Here is a 16,854-nt window from a genome sequence, read left to right on the forward strand (position 1 = left end):
CTGGGCTAGACCCAGGCCCACTGAAAGACATTCAAGAGTAATTACAATTTCAAGAAAGGCCTGTTCTCACCACACTTTCCAGGTGAATCACTCAGGGGACAAAGTCATTAGGACAGCTGGGCTGCCTGCAGGACCATTTCAATAGACCATATTTTAACTCAAATCCCTACTTTGAACAACCATTGTTTTTTAATAGGTGCCTCAGATAAACTGCAAGAGAACAACTATCTCTAGAAGATAACACCTAACATGACCTGGATTACATTATGCTTACTTTGCACTAAGGAGCAGTGGAAACAGAGCAGTATGTGCACAGTGACCGATACTGCTCTTAATGCAAGTGGCAGAGAGCCAACCACTAATGCTGCAAATGCAGCACATCACCTCTCCGTATGAGTCAGCTGGGTAAACAGGTCCAATTTCTTACTACTGGTTTTTTGGTATCTTGTTGCGCCTTGTCTGAAAAGAGCTGTTTGGTGTCCTTTTAGTGTCCTGAGATACTAGTCTTACTAAATGTTCAGCCTGTGCACCAGTCCTGGACAGCACCATGCAACTAAAATTGCATAAACACTGAGTGTGTTGGGATGCCCACTTCTTGGGAAATCAGATGCAAAAGTCCCTTCTGCCTTTATTGGATTAGATCTTCTGAAGAGGATCTCAGTACCTCTCACTAGAGCCTAATTGGGACTCAGGCAAGAGAAGCTTCTTTTCCATGTAGTACTTTGGACAGTTTTTCCACCTTCTTCATTGGCAGCTTTTGCCAGAGCCCTGCACTTTAAGCTTCTCTGCATATCTCCATGCTCCTGAAATGCTGTTCAAGTTGATGCTTATTAATATTCCTTATTAAAGTCTTCTAGAATAAAATCTTTCCTAATTAGTAACATTGGAGTGCCTTTTCCATTATTCATTAGAAAGAGGAAATGGGTTAGTCCTTTGCAGCATCTTCCAGAAAGCAGAGTTATTGAGGTTACTCTGTTACAGTTCAAGTGTCTCCAGCTGCAGCTGTAAATTTCCACTCAGATTTTCTGTCATTCCTCTTCCTCAGAGATCATGTGCTCTGGCTGCTAATCTTCTCTGCACATTCCTGCTTGTGTACTGCCCACTGAGTAGACAGGCACAGCACACGCTTCCAGATGCACATACATAAAGCACAAGTCTTTCCACACATGCAACACACTGCAATGTACCAATGCACACTCATCAGTGCAAATAGTTTCACATCAGTGCATAGTCTGTCATGTACTTGCATTTTCCCCTCTTTGGAAGCAATTTGAGAGGACACACAGTAAACACCGATTTGTGCATGTAGGAATTAACATCCCTACAGGCAACATTTAACATATCTAAAGACAGTACTCTAGTGCTCTGTAAGTCTTTTTGCAGGTAACAGGTGTTTTGTCATGGGAAAAGGCATTAGAAAAGAATTAAGGATGGTAACAAGAAATACCAGACTTCAACAGGTAAAAATAAAGTCTTTAGGCTAATTTCCTAAATTCCCATCCTAATTAGGCAATTACCTAATTCCCATTCCATCCATAGCTGAAGAGGACAGAACTATCATTCTTCTTTGCGCTAAAAATACTAACTGATCTGAGAAGTGTTCAATGTTCTTCACATGCAGAGAATATGATGGTGGGAAAAGATGTTTTTTCTCAGCTCACATATTATGTATTCAGGTGAAGAGAGGTAAGAAGAAATGGGGGAGGGGATTAGCAATTTAGGGAAATACCTCTCCTTGCAGAGGTGAATAAATTGTTTTTTATATATTCAGGCTTCTGGTTCTAACCTATTGGTGGAAGAAATCCACAGGAATAAGAAATACAGGCAGTGGCCATGAGCACCATTATGCTATCTGCCTATTAAGTCAAATGTGATTTAAGGTAAGCTTTTGACTCAAAAAAGAAGCACTGAGGGGAAAAGGATATTTAAAAGGCATTGTAGTTTTTTGCCTCAAATACATGGGAATCTTCTGCTGTTTTCCATTCCATCACAGTGCAATCCTGCCCAGAGCTAGGATCTGGCCACACTCAAACAATATTTACTTGAAGGACCTCAGGAGCCTTTCACTGCAAACCTCATCCTTTTTACCAGAGAAACAGCCCCTTGGAAGGCATTGAACATTAGCAAGTCCCCGGGAGATATAATGACAAGGGAGAGTTTCCTCCTAAACCAAACCACAGCATGTAAAGCGTATGCTCTGATCTTCCCAACTAGAGCAGCAGCCTCTCAGTGCCTACTTTTCACTGGGGGAAAAGGCAGGTTTCCAGTTTGGTGGTCAGCCCTTGGGCTCCTAGGGTCTTATCCAAAATCCAGCTGGGTCAACTGAACTGATCAGGAATTCATAAACTGTTTCCCCCCCCTTGGAAAGGGATAGTTTAAAATGAAGGCAATGTCCAAATTGCACCTATTTCTGACAGCTCCTTTTGCTATGATTGTGGGGGAGTTTGTGGTTTGATGCTAAGCATCTAAGTACAGCCACTCTTCAACTATACGGAGCTTGGGCACTTGACACTGGCTGCTTTTGTACCCAGTGCAGATGCTGAAAATAGCCTGGAGTCAACTGCTTGAAGTCCTTCAGCATTTCCCTGGAGAAAAGGGCCCAGTCAGTCACTAGCATCCTCTGCTTGTCATGTAATTATCAAAGAACTTCTCCCCTCAGGCTTCCTTATTTTCCACAAACATGTAGTTTTCCATGTAATCATGGAAGTAGGGCAGTTTCTTGACCTTGCCTCAGCACTTGAGGGGATTTACAGAGCTACACACACAGTCAAAAAGCTTCTTTTGCAGTCCTTGGTTACTCCTTGGTTGAACAAAACTCATTGAAATCCATATATGTTTTGACTGAGCAAGAACAAAGGAGTGCAGAATACATTTAAAGGAAATTAAAATTGTTTCTCTGCCACAGGCTAAAAAAAATCCCCCTTCCCTTGGGCTTTGAGTTTGATTTGTATTTCAATAAAAATAAATCAAAGTGGACAGATTAGTGCGTTTTGAAATGCAAATTCTTTGAAAACATTAAAGGACAAATAACAAGGTGGCATGTTCTCAGTTTATTTTTGGTTATTATTTTTATTTACCCTTTGTTCTTAAATGATCATGTGTATCCTATGTGCCTGATGGAAAATTTTGCTCTATGCAGTAAGAAACAGCGAGAGTTTCTTCTGCAATATTTCCTTACTACTGAACAATGCAAAGCAGCTATTTGAAATAGCTATGTAATTTAAATCTTGATGGCAAGGCACATCCTAAAGCCTCAGAAAGCTACCAGGTTGTTTTGGCTGAACCTGAATACAAGTAAATAGCAGCAAACTGGTTTTCAAGTGATACTCAGACCCTGGGTTTTGAGGGCTTATTTCTGATCTCACTTAAACAAGCAAAAGCCAAGAGAAGCACCTGAGTCAGTGATGGAGTTACCTTGATGCAGAAAGGAAAAGCTTGAACCAGACCCAGACATGGTTTTAAGAGGCAGCGTGCCCATTCATAATTAATAAGGCAGCATTGTGGTTCCAAGTTAATGGACAATGAACAGACAGTACACAAAATACTTGCAGAGACTGCTTAGGACACACTGTCCTAAGCTCAGCAGAAGTAGAGGAGAATAGATATGACCTTCACAAGTTTCCTCACAAAGCAGTTTTACACAGACGAATATTTCATATTTTGTTACATTTGTCTGAGGACGCTGCAGCCCTGAATACCCCTCTTATGCTGCTACCAGAAGCCTACTAACACCCAAATAGAAGTCTCCCCACACAGGGCATCCAATGTGGAAACTGTCAGCCTTACCCTGATGCCAGCCTCCAACCCACAGATCTCCATCCTCCACTGCAAAGGTCTCAACACACACGAAGAAAATTCCCAACATCTTCTACTTGACCACAACTGAGCCAAAAGTGATGGATTTTTCTTTATGTGGAAAACTGAGCAAACAAAACTTTTAAGCTGTTTGCTTTTATTTCTTCAAATAGCTTTTTTTTAAAGAACTGAAGGAATGCTTTCTCTTTGCAGTGGATCATAAGATCTTATGAAAGCCAAGCAAAGAGAAGGAAGAGAGCCAAAAAGGCTTTCAATGTGTCTAAGCGCTGAGAAACAAAGACCTTTCTAAATTCCTTAGACCACTCTGCGTTCCTCCCAGGATAATTATATATCAGTATTAGAGGGAGAGCTTTAAGCCAAAGTACAGCTCCAGCTTCAAATTATTCCAAACCTCAGAGATATTCAGAGCCGGGCTTTGGGATCCAGTCTCACTTGGAATATGGATATTTCACAAATTGCAGACCTAGATTAAGTGTTAAATTCAGCTTGAGGCTGTCTAGCAATACAGATTTGTCTGGTATCATCTGCAGATACTCCAAGGAAGCTGACAAACTTCAGTGAGCTGTTCTGAGACTTCACTTATTTCACAGAATATTTGAAATCTTTCAGAGAGAAAAGCAGTTGTGTATAGAGATTAAAGTTCTGAATTCAGATCTAAGAAGGAGGGAGAAGCAATAGGAAAATGACCTTGTGGTCACCCACTTCCCAAACTTGGGATATTCTGTCCTGGGAAGTGATGTAAACTCGAAATGAACACATCTTGTAAAGAATAGGATATGGATTACTTTGTTGATCTAATAAGGTACATTAAATCTCCCTATGAAGAAGGCCTGGGGTAGATAAAACACCATTGCTTCTCCTCCTCCTATTGTTGCCCAGGAAGCACAGAAAAGAATGTGCCTCATTAGGAGATCTCAAGAAGGAATTTGGCCCACTAAGTACGTGTCATCTACACACACCCACTAACTTTGTAAAGATAAAGGACAGTCACCAGGTTCACATTGTACAGTCACCATCTTTGCAGCCTCATTTCACAAAGCAGAGGAGTAGTGGAAGGTATCTTTAGTAGTCTAGTCTGCCTTCCAGGAATTACCTCCTGTGAGATAAAGCAACTCACTCCTACATTATGAGGACTTTAAGTGCTCAGTACCACCTTCAGACCTATAGATAACTTCAGTATGACAGGGAATAGCCACTTAGGCTGTTCTTAAATGATCTTTTAGGATGCTATTTGCATACTTGGAGCAGCACATCTGAAACTTTCTATGCAGCACCAGTTTTTCTAACATAAATGGAATTTATGTAGAAGTTGTCAGAACATTAAATTTGTCATTGCAGCTATATAGCATTTATCAGCCATCTTAAGGGACATGAAAGGGCTTAAAGACCACCCTTTCCATATTATAGCTTCAGGCAAAATTAAAGGAGGCTGCCTTGCAATGCACAGTGCTCACCAGCTGGACGCTCAGATGTGCCCACACTCAGCCCTGCGCAAATCCATGGCCACCAAGCACTCGAGTACCCATGAAGGTCCAGGTCCTTACTTATTAGCTAGAGACAGACTGGCATCAAGACCCTTGCTTCATGTAACCACAGCCTCATTACAGTCACAAGAATGCCATTGAAATAAAGGTACTGTTCAAAAGCTGAAAAACATTAATTTCACATCTATAAACGCTTATAAGGCGTATATAGAGGGCATGCCACATCCCCAAGTGGTATTGAATACTATGTTAGTTAAAATTCAGAAATATGCTGTTTGCTACACTTTCTAGGAGGCCCTGTCACCTTGTATTTACACATAGAATTTAGAAATGCAGCTATGGAGATAAATACAATTTAAAGGCCGAATTGGGGCTTCACTCTGTAGAACAGCACACTGAGAAGCCAGCCTCCACCAGTACTCCCAGCTCTTACAGCACTTGGCTCTGCACCAAATGCCCTTTAACTTCACCTGGAGATGCACCAAAGAATCATTTTTAACAAGCAAAGCGGATTTAAAAAGTTGTTCTGGTACACTCTGGACTTGATTCTCTTCCTTTTCTTTTACATATCTTTAAGAGGTGTTTAATACAGCTGTGCTAGGCTGCGCCCTATCCATCTATCAAGAGCAACATACTGACATTGAACTGCAGCCCTTAAGAATTAAATGTGTGCGTCATGACAGCTTGCACTGGAGAATGAGAATGAGCTGGAATTAGAGGAGCCTCTATCCTCTGCAACTGGAGCATAACAGGGACTGTGTAACACTGAAGTACAATTGCATTTTATAATCTCTTTTCACAGATGTAAATACCAGACTGGCATGAAAATGGGCCAGTAGTTTAATATACCAACAATGTTGAGATGATGAATATGTTTTATCACATTAATATTTAATCCATTACCTTTTAGGATAATACAGCATCATAAGAAGCAGCAGTTATCACAGTACATAAGACACTTTCTGAACACTAAAACTTTTGGGAGGCAGCCTTAGTAGCTTTTTCTTTCCAAATATATTTTCTCTTTATAAATTCAGTAGAGAGTATCACTTGCCCAGTTTCAGCAAAACTGCAGCCAGATGTCAGCTTTGATCTCATCACCACATAAAGAGGACAGATAAAGGACAAATAGGTTACACTGCACTTCAGCAATAGGAAGAATTAACTTCACTGTTCCTTGCAGCACCATCTGGGTTTGGCAAAGTTAGTTCTCCTCCCTGTCAAGAGTTCATTCAAGAAAATAGTTTTGTTTTCCAAATGCTGTTCCTTCCTGTTTCCTCTGGATATGTAATGCCTGATCCCTTGACCTACTCCTTCTGTCCTCATTATTCATATTTCAAGCATCTTAAAACAACAAGTACTTCAGACAACTGCTAGAATTAGTCCAAGGCATTTAAAGCACATTTTTAATATGTAAAGTAACACGCTGTGATGTATTTCCCATAAAGACTGAAATGAAAGGAGAGGACCACAACTCTCTAGTCAGAGCTACAGGCCAGGAAAACCAGGATCCTGCATTTCAGATCTGTTTTCTGATTGATGCCAGACACCTGGCAGACCTCAGCTTCCCTCCCACAGAGGGGAGCTAGCCACATGCTACCTCCCAACACCACAAAGACAGAAATTGCCCAGCAGCACTTGAAGATCAAGCACTACAGAAACACAAAGCATGACTACTTCACCAGACATAGCCCAAGCTCTAAAGCAAACAGGTCACAACCACTCCAGCCACCCACCTTTCAGTCTCCTCCATCAAGAAGCCACTGGGTCACCAAGTCCATCCTTAGATGTACACTGCATTTCAGAGGCTCCAAAAGCCAAAGGGTTTCAGCCACCCTTGATCTCCTCACCTGGATGCTCCCAGCAATACCTTTCTCTCAATAGTTGCCTCCACACAGCTGAGCAGTCTTTGTAGTGCAGCAACCCATCATCCCACAACATCTCCTGCAGTAGCTCAGACCTTCATCGTCTGCCCTAGGCCACCTTGCTGGCTTATATACTGGCTGTAGGGTGGAGCTGGAGGGCAGGTAGTTCCCTTAAAGGGCCCATTGCACAGTAGAAGGCCTTCCTTGTGTCAGCAGGGTCATGGGTCCCTGCAACCACACCCTTCCAAAAATGTTTTGCTACTGGCAGAAAAAAATTCTTCTGTTTTCTAAAAATGTATTTTAAGAAAATTATATGGAAATTGGTTGCACTTTCCATTCATATTATTTTTAAATGGAGGGGGGTTGTGTATTGAAAATATCATCCTTGGTCATAGCAAGATGGATGACTTAGCCAATTGTTAGAGATTGAAATTTTTTAATTTTCACTTTCATATCTCTAATTTTTTGTTTCAAGTTGTACAGCACACTGATGTCTAGATGATATGTCATATCACGTCAAATAAATGTTCTATGATCTTCTCATACTAAGCATATAGTAGGCATGACAGTTCATAATATAAATTCTCATCAAATTTATTGTAAAAATCTTTAAGGACAGCTGCTAATTAGCAGAGATCTAAACCACCTTATTTTTTAGATCAAAGTGCCCCCTATTTGAGTTTGTAATGAAATACCCTAACACTTTGAAGAAGAAAAGAAGTATATTAATTAGAGAAAAAAAAAATTGTCAGTGTCTGTGGATTAGCCAGCGATCTTTTCTTTTAGTACAGTTCTATGGACTTTTAATTTCACTGGAAATGCTGACATATCCAAATTTCCAGAGAAATAGATTTAAAAGTTTCAAGTTGCTCTCATAACTTCTTGTAACTTACTCCCTTTGTGGTTGTTCCATCCTTATTGGTTCCAGACGTTGAAGGACTTCATCTACAAATGTGAGTGACAACCATGTTTCCTGCACTGTCATTTCTGCCAAGTACCCAACAGGTTTATTGGATAATCTTCATGTCACTGTATAAAGACTTAAAATATGATAGCATCAGGGCCATTCTCTGCCATGTTATGTCTCACTGCATCAGTTAAAATAAATGGAGAGAAGACAGGAAAAAGGCAAATCTAAAGTTACGTTCCCCCAAATGGATCACGTATCTGGGGCACTTGGCAAGGCACAAAGATCATGTTTGTGGTTCCTGGAAATCTGTGGGAGTCCCAGTGCCGAGAACTTGACCCAATGCATTTTGTGTTGTTGGAGACATATGTTTCACTTCTCCTGCTGTGAGCTTGATGGCATGGTGTGGTTTTGCATCTTTTTTCTCTTTCGCTTGCTGTCACAAGGAATATCTACAATAGCTTAGAAAGTGTACCTTGTTATGCTGTAGGCGTGTGTGTGAGAACACCAAAACCCAATGGGAAATCACAAATCTTAGCAAGGTGGGGGAAAAAAAGGTCCTCTACAGATATTTTAAATGCATTCATTGAGAATGTCAATCCACACACAGAGGTGCAAGATCTGAAACCGATTCTGACAGTGCTGTGAGGTTTCCCCTTAAGGTGCAGGAGTCTTGCAAGATGAGATGATATAAAGCAGCTCAGGATTTTAGGTGAATGGACAGCATTGTGTTAGATATCTGACCCAGAAATAGTTCCATGATATTTGAGATGACTCTGCTGTATAGGGCGGGCAAATTATGATGAGAAAGTGTGCTTGCCTCTGTAGTCATAGGAGGGTTTTTAGCACTGAAGCTATGTTTGATCTCACTTCTACTGATGTTAACTGCTTTTATAGGTCATTTCATTATTGCCTCATTGTAGAAGATTGAACTTATTAATATGCAGCAGCTAAAATCCTTTGCATTTTAAAATGCTAATTTTTAGGTGTCCATATGGCAATAAAATCAGGCTTTGAGCCATCCATCCATATCTTTATATGTCTGTCTATATAAAAAACAATTTTGTGGTCTAGTGAGTAGGGCACTGAACTGGGAGTTGAAACTGGGTCTGTTCCTGTATCTGCCATTGACTTTGGGAATAGGAACATGAACACATTATTATGGAGTACACTTAGCTATGAACTTCCCATATGCCATCTACAGTTGAGTAATGGCCCCCAAAATAAACTTCTATCCTACAGAAAAGCAAAGTAATTCAATGCTTTAATGAAAAGTAGGGGCTGCTCCTTGGTGTTCATAGAAAGGTACCACAGCTGACCATTGGCTCTATTACAGCCTTGGGCTGGTTGTTGCACTGGAGTTTCACATCCCCAGGCGGAGCTTTTTTATGAGGCTACTGTATTTCTCTGCTTTTTGGAAAAGCTGTGTTGGATCTCTGTGCATTCCTTCTCTTGCTGTCTCTTGTATTTGTACTGCTAATCCTTTTGCCAGGCTAAAATCTCTCCATGCATGTAAGCTTAGGGAGTGAGGGCAAGGAAGTAGGTTAGGGAGGATGCAGGCTCTTCCGGAGATCCTGACTACAGCAATATATAAATTATAAAAACAGTGAACACCATCTCTGACATTTAGAAGAAGGGTATTTCCTTGTAATAGAGTAAAGAAATTTACAGCAACTTCAGGTACCATAAAGTGCTGCTATTGAACCCATACAGACAAATGCAGATGCAGCATCTTTATTGCTTTTCCCCAGCTCTTACTCCTGAATTTCTACTCCTCTATGTTAACTTTCTTGTGATGTTTTCCCTGTTGGATTTTAAATTTGTTTTCAAACAGATAAATGAGGATGTGCTTTCTTTAGCTGAATACTTTGGATGACACTGGAACTGCTCTACCTGGTGAGATTGAACAGCATGTTCCAGCTGAGATGCCGAAGACAGATCCTGTTGGGATAGCTTAATTGCATTTCTGCTAATTATCTTTCTATCTAAGTCTTATTCATTTTGCTTTAGCAGAGTTGCTCTAAGTCAAAACCTGCTAAATTGGTATTTCTAAACTCTGCCTTTCATCTCTGTCCCTACTACTTATTCAGCCTCAGGTTGGAAGAGATAGAAAGATCTAAGTCTGTAGCTCTTCTCAGAAAGAGTCAGTGAATCATGAACCACTTGTATGGATTTGTGCTCAAAGAACATCACCAAAGCTGGCCTCCACTTCCAAGGAGAAATAGACCCATCTGTTCCACTCCTTGCAGAAAGGTTTCTTAGAAAATGGTAAACTTGTAATATTCCACCCCGAATCAGTAACCTCTAAATTACTTTTCCTGCTGTAGGAAACGTTTTGCCATGGGCAGAGAACATGGGCTATGTAGCCTGCAAAAGGCTATTTTTGCATCACTGTTATCTCTGAAAGTAGTTTGAGGCTAGTCAGTGATTAAAGATCGGTCAACATGTACCGGCTAAATGAGTGGCTGTTGTTTTCTCATCTGAAGTACTCTTCTAAACTGAAGCTCTGTTCAACAGAAAAGGCTTCTATTCCTGGGAAAACAAATTAATAAGAATTTTCATCTTCTCATTATTTAAGTCTTTTTTCCCCCAAACAAAAACACTATCTGGAACTGCTACAGCCAAGAAATGACATGAATAATTCATTCTAATTTCACACCATTTAAGCTACTTTACTAGCTTCTAATTAACATGTGTAGATTATTTAAGGACAAGAAAATTGCTTTTAAATGCAGGTAAGAGTGAGCTGACTATCCCCATGTATTATGTGATTTGAAGCCTTCTCAGAACCCAGCTGTGCTGATGAATTTCCCAGGGTCATAGCAGCTGAAGACAAAAGCTTATTTTTTCAAGAGGGGGCTAATGACATCACTGCAGATACCATGAAGTGTCTAGGATTCCATGCAGATTGGAATTTTTTAAGTACAGTGTTTAACTGCTATTTCGCCAGCCTGCTATGGCAGCACAGACATTAACAGTTACATAGGCTAACACTTTCTCTGTCATTCCCATGTTTCTTTGGAGTTGGAAATTATTTTTATGTTCTCCTCCTCTGTCACGAGGAGGGGAACATCAGGAGAACAAATCAAAGCAAGCCTTGCAGAACACAGGGCCCGTAAACAGGCATTGCAAGTGGCCTTTACAATTCAACCCTGTCATTTTTGTGTGCTCAAGATTATTTTTTTTTCTCTTTGAGTGCCCAGAAGAATCTAAGAGTCAAGAGTCAGTTCATCAGAATAAAAATCTGCCTTCCCAGGCAACTTGTGGCATCTACATCTGTCATGATGATGTGGTGAGGACAGACCTGACTGCCAGAAGGTCTTAAATTCCTTTTTTCCAGACCTTGTAGAGTAGACAATCTGAGACATCCCTTCCAGGGATGCTCCCTGGAAACCATTAATTGGGAATTACTTGAAATGAAATGGTGTGTACCTCAACCTGCTTTTCTCTTCCCATCTTTGAGGCTGGCTGGGAAATATGCCCATGTTTCCAGCTCCTGTTTACCCTAAAAGCAGCTGTCTAGACTTGGAGATCAAACCAGAACTCATGCTGCACTAAGCCAGAAACCTGCTGTTCCCTGAGAACAGGCAGCTGCTGAAAGCAGTGATATCGAAGCAGAGCTCAGCACTGCATCCTACTAACAGGACAGTTACATTTCCACTTCAGTTTACAAATGCAACACAAGCACCTAAACGTCCTAGTGAGAATTATCAGTACTTTCAGATAATGCCATGCTTAGGGATTACAAGCAGATACTTCTAAAGGTTTTGCCAACAAAATGCCTTCTGACACTTGGAGTTTACACTCCTCCTCTATATAACATTCATGGAGGTGTGTATACCACTGTCTTTCAATGGTTCTTCTTGCCCTGTATATGTGATTATTGTGCTTGCACAGTGGCTGGGCCACAGGTACAGCAAGAGTCATAATACTGCATTATTTGTAATGCCTTCTGCTTGAAAACCTGGGCATTTTAGGCTGTTTTCTGCCCTTACACACAGAATGGGATGCGTTCATCCTCTTGTGGAGGTTTGTAATAGAAACCTGCATGCAAACCCTTTGTCAACACTCCTTTTGTAGACTGCAGAAAGAGCTAGACCACCCAGAGCACTCTCTGTCTCATCCTATGGCAGTCTTTGAAAACAGATAAATCACAATCCAGGAGTGATTACTTCTTCCCCCCTGGAGAAAGAGGTCTTGAATAGGTAGCACAGAAATGGACGCCTGCACCAGAGGTGAGAAGACTCACATACAAGGTCCCTATGGTCGGCATCTATCTGCTCTGAGCAAGTCTCTGTAGACACAGGGTCATTATAATGCTTAAGGCTCCTGGGGCTTCCATGAAAGAAACAATAAAATGAAAGTCCAAAGCAATACGGTCACTTTGTCATCTCAGCTGGAAAGAAATTAGTATGGAGAACTGGCCTGAGTGTTGGCCTGGGTGAATAGTGAACTGACCCTAAGCTCAGTAAATGGGATAATTATACCTAAATTGCATTTTATAATTAAAAAGGTACAATAAATGAATTAGATCTTAGCTTCGAATAAAGTTAATCTGAACACCAGGGTTTGATCATTGCTAAAGGAAACGGTGGTTATCAGATTAATGGCAAATGCATTTTCAAGCTGATTAGTTAAAAAACTAAGAAAAGGGAAAAAGAAACAGGATGCTACTTATACAGAACAAGCTGAGCATTTCCATACCAGTAAATAAGAGGTAGTATAATAAAATTCTCATTAAGCTGCTGAGGCCTATTTGGTTTTGTTTTCTTTTTAAGGAAATGTTTTAACTGCAAACACGCAGAGGCAAAACTTGGGTTCACACAAGGTTTTAATTGCCTGTTAATGCTTTGCCAAGTCCAAATGCTTCTGAAAAGTTCCTACTTGTCAGATGCCCTTTATCTGGCTGATCCTTGTGGATAGATCAGAGGCACGCGCTGGTGTGTGTTTTGGCAAGCATTACCCTGATAAAAACCATGATTTTATTTCAATTTTGGATCATTGAGGGGAGACTGCACTGAATTCATTTTAGTCTGTGGAGGCAAATGGCTGAGAGGCTGAGAGGACCTTTGTAAACACCACCTATTCCTTTGTATCTGCAGCAGTAAGATGTTTGATTGTCAGCTGGTGCCGACATTGATGGCAATGGTTTAATACTTCAGGACCTAGAAGTCTCAGCTGGAATTGCATAGTGCTTGCTGCACAAAAACATGCCAAGAAACAGACCTTCATCTGAAGATTTGCAGTCCCAGGCCCCAGTCCTGCAGAAACTCTGTGCCTTGCTTATTTTTACGAATCTTCCTAAAATTAAACATGGATAAATATTTGCTGGATTGAAATGCAAATGGACAGAAGAGGCAAAAGAACAAGAGAGAGGAAGAATTATCCTCATTTCACAGCTGCCCTGATCTGCTGGCTCTGAGTTTATCTGTGCATAAAGCCAGCATAAATCACTCCTGATCTGGATCAGATGCGTCCTGCTGGGCAAGCAGCGGAGCACAGATCGAAGATTAATGATCGCTGAAGCAGAGACCTGGGCCCCTCCGCCAGGAGAAGATGAAGTACCCTCTGGGGGACTCTGTCTCTGTTTGACAACAGTGGGGGCCTACGCAGAAAGCTTGGACTAGACACCTCATTTTAGATAGCTGAAGTTAGGTCAGATGAATTTCTCTCCTGAGAAGTGACTTGACCAAAATCAAACATGAAGCCTTTTGCATAAATTAGGTCCTGTGCTTGGGAAAATACAGGAATAAGACCTAAATTGATGGCCAGTATTTGGGGGTTTGGGTGGAGGGTGTTGGTTTGTTGGTTTTATTTAATTGGAAGATTATTTTTATCAGAAATACACACACAGAAATAGAAAACTGAGGGGAAGAGTATACTTTTCAGGGCATGTCATACCAGTACCATAGGTTTCTCAGCTAAAACAGCAAAGCCTGTACAGTGGAATAATGCAGATATCATGAGCCAGAATTAATTGACCATTAACTCTTCACTTATCTGCCACTCGCTTCCTTCAGTTGCGTGCTGCTGGATAGCCTTAGTTGAATGAGAAAACACCTTACACCACAATCTTCTACTTTAGCCTTCTAGGAAATGGATAGAAAAAAGACCAGTTGGTTTTGGTAGCATACCCACAAGTTTTGGGGGCACTTCAGAAACATGTGATGTTTTGCTCGTGCTCTTCAGCTGAGCCTGAAGCAAGTAGAAGACCTCAGCCATGTCATTCCTTGGGACCTGTCTTTAGGAAAAAAAAAATGGAGAAGAAAACTGAACCACAACACTCCTGGTGTCCCCATGGACAGACACTGCTGCTGTATGGGAACATCTGTCATTCACGTTGCCTTCCCTCCACGGTCTGGCTAGAGGAGTTACTGAAATCCAGAATAAAACTCCTTAACAGCAATGAGAAGTTAAGAAGCAGGCACTCCTTTATTGCAGCGCTGGGCGCGCGGGGGGTCGCTCCACCTAGCGTGTGCACCTGTCTAGTCTAACTGTGCAGGTTAAATACACACCTGTTATACATATTCACTAGATTTCTAGAAAATGTTATATATAATCATTAACTTTCTGATAAAACATTAGCATATGTAAATATCTCTTCATGCAGGTGCCATGAAGGTCTCTGGTGGTCTTCAGAAGCCCTCTGGTGGTCTTCCATAGTCTTCCTCACTTGTCCGCTTCTTGACCTCTCTTAGGTGATTCTGCGCAGTATGATTCTCACTGTCATCTATATTAATTTACGTAAAAATGCATACTATGTCTATTCTTAAATGTAACCTTTCTAATAATTGGTCCTTCAGTCACACCATCTTATTAATATTCTTATGTTAAAACAATCATTGGTTAATCTCACTTAACTCTACTGATTAGAATCCTTGATAATTAGATTGAGGTGGGAAGGGTAAGGTGTTTCCAAGCAGCAAACTGGTGTCCATAACAGCTTCCTTAGTCTCCTAAACCAAAACACTACAAATCAACAAATCTTTGTCAGTTTCTGTGGTTAACTGATTTAGACAATACTTGAATTCTTATGGTACGCATACTACATTTTCTGAAGTTCCTAAGTTCCTATGACTACATTTCAGACTTAACACTCCCGTACCTATGCTTCACAATTTTCTACTTCTTAATCAAACCAAACTCTTTTATGTGATTAAATTTTGATTTCTTTACCAGAATATTTGCAACAGAGGGGAAACAATGTTATATTTCCATTGAATCCTTCAGTTCTCAAACGAAACATTTGGATCTAGTGGACACTACAAATGTCCTAATTTACTACAAACTGGACCCACACTGCACTGGCATAAATCCAGGCACTTTACCAGGTGAATGATGAGGCATGTTGCTTACCTTTAGTTCCCCCAAGCCAGTTGTTTCCCACAATGCTGCCATCTTGCAGTTACAGGTAATGTGATGTTTTACAGTCAGCACTGCTATTACCTCCTTGCCGTACCTTTATAGCCTGAGCATTCAGATAGAGATGAAACCCATTATACTTCACAGCAGTTTGAACACAGGTCCTTGAGTTGATTTATCTCCTTTATCCCTGTGCAGTTGGGTTCTCTTCACTACTTCACTCACATCTCTCTGATTTTTTAACTACGGGATGTGACTAGTGTCTGAATTGTAATTTTCCATGCTTTCAGACATGGTTAAGGTACAATAAAATCCTCATGCTCACTGACTGTGTTTGGATCAAGGTGAGTGGAGCTAAAAATAGTGGGTTTAAAAAATAAGCATTTTTTTTCTCTAAATTTGCAGTGCAGAGCACGTTTATATTTTGCTGAGGTTTTGAAAGCAGTTTTAATTGGGCACAGTGCTTTATGTCTTTTACACCCTTTCTTGTCCAGCACTGAAGATGTCTCAAAATACAAAAATAGAGGCCAGATTCACCCCTGAAGTAAGCTGCAGCTTGGTTAATGCCAAAAGACAGCTGTTCACAACGGCGTAAGACTGTTTCCTTACTGTGTTCAATGGAGGTTGGGCTGTTTGCTTTGTGGTGTTGAACCTTATGCCTTTCCCTCCGTTTTTCAGAGTGAAAAGTTCCAGCTGAAAATTCACCGCTATCACAGTAGAGTAACACCAAAAGCAAATTGCCAAACCCTCTCTTCTCAGGGGTCTGAGCACTTGTTCAGATCTTAGGCCCCTCAGGCCATTTTTGCACTTGGCTGGAGAAACAAACCTGTAAGGTAAAATTGGGTACCCTCACCCAGTATCTTCTCCACCGTCTCCTTGCTTACCACCACGCAGAGCACACAGGTGCGCACAGAGACAGAGCTACCCCATCCTGATGTACCCGGATTGCGCTTGGCACCACGGTGCCCAAGAGCCTTGCCTTGCTTTTGTGGTGTGACAATCATTCATGGGGTGGGCAGCCACTCGCCAAGGTGGCCAGGTCAGCTTTGGGCTCTCTGTTGTGTTTTTTTTGGTATCTCTACGACAGCCGTACCTCACGCTGGCGGAGCTGTGATGTGTGGCTGCTAGAGACGTTGGGTTGTGTCTTCTGAAGGTCACAGACTGGATCTGCTCGAGATGTCCCTTGCAAAATGGAATGTCAACAGCTGCAGAGAGGGGAAAAAACAGGAAAAAAAGCCCTCTCGAGTTTACACTTAAACATGGTGCAGTGAAGCCTGGTGTTATTATTAGCCAGCAGTGTTTCGGGCCATTATCTGGCTTGACAGCTCCAGGCCTCCAGGCAGCCCTTCTAAATGCTGCTGCTGATTTGTTGCAAATGTTGAACAGACACATTTCAATTATTTGTCAGCAATATAACTCT

Source organism: Accipiter gentilis, chromosome 26 (assembly GCF_929443795.1).
Source record: "Accipiter gentilis chromosome 26, bAccGen1.1, whole genome shotgun sequence".
NCBI lineage: Eukaryota > Metazoa > Chordata > Aves > Accipitriformes > Accipitridae > Astur > Astur gentilis.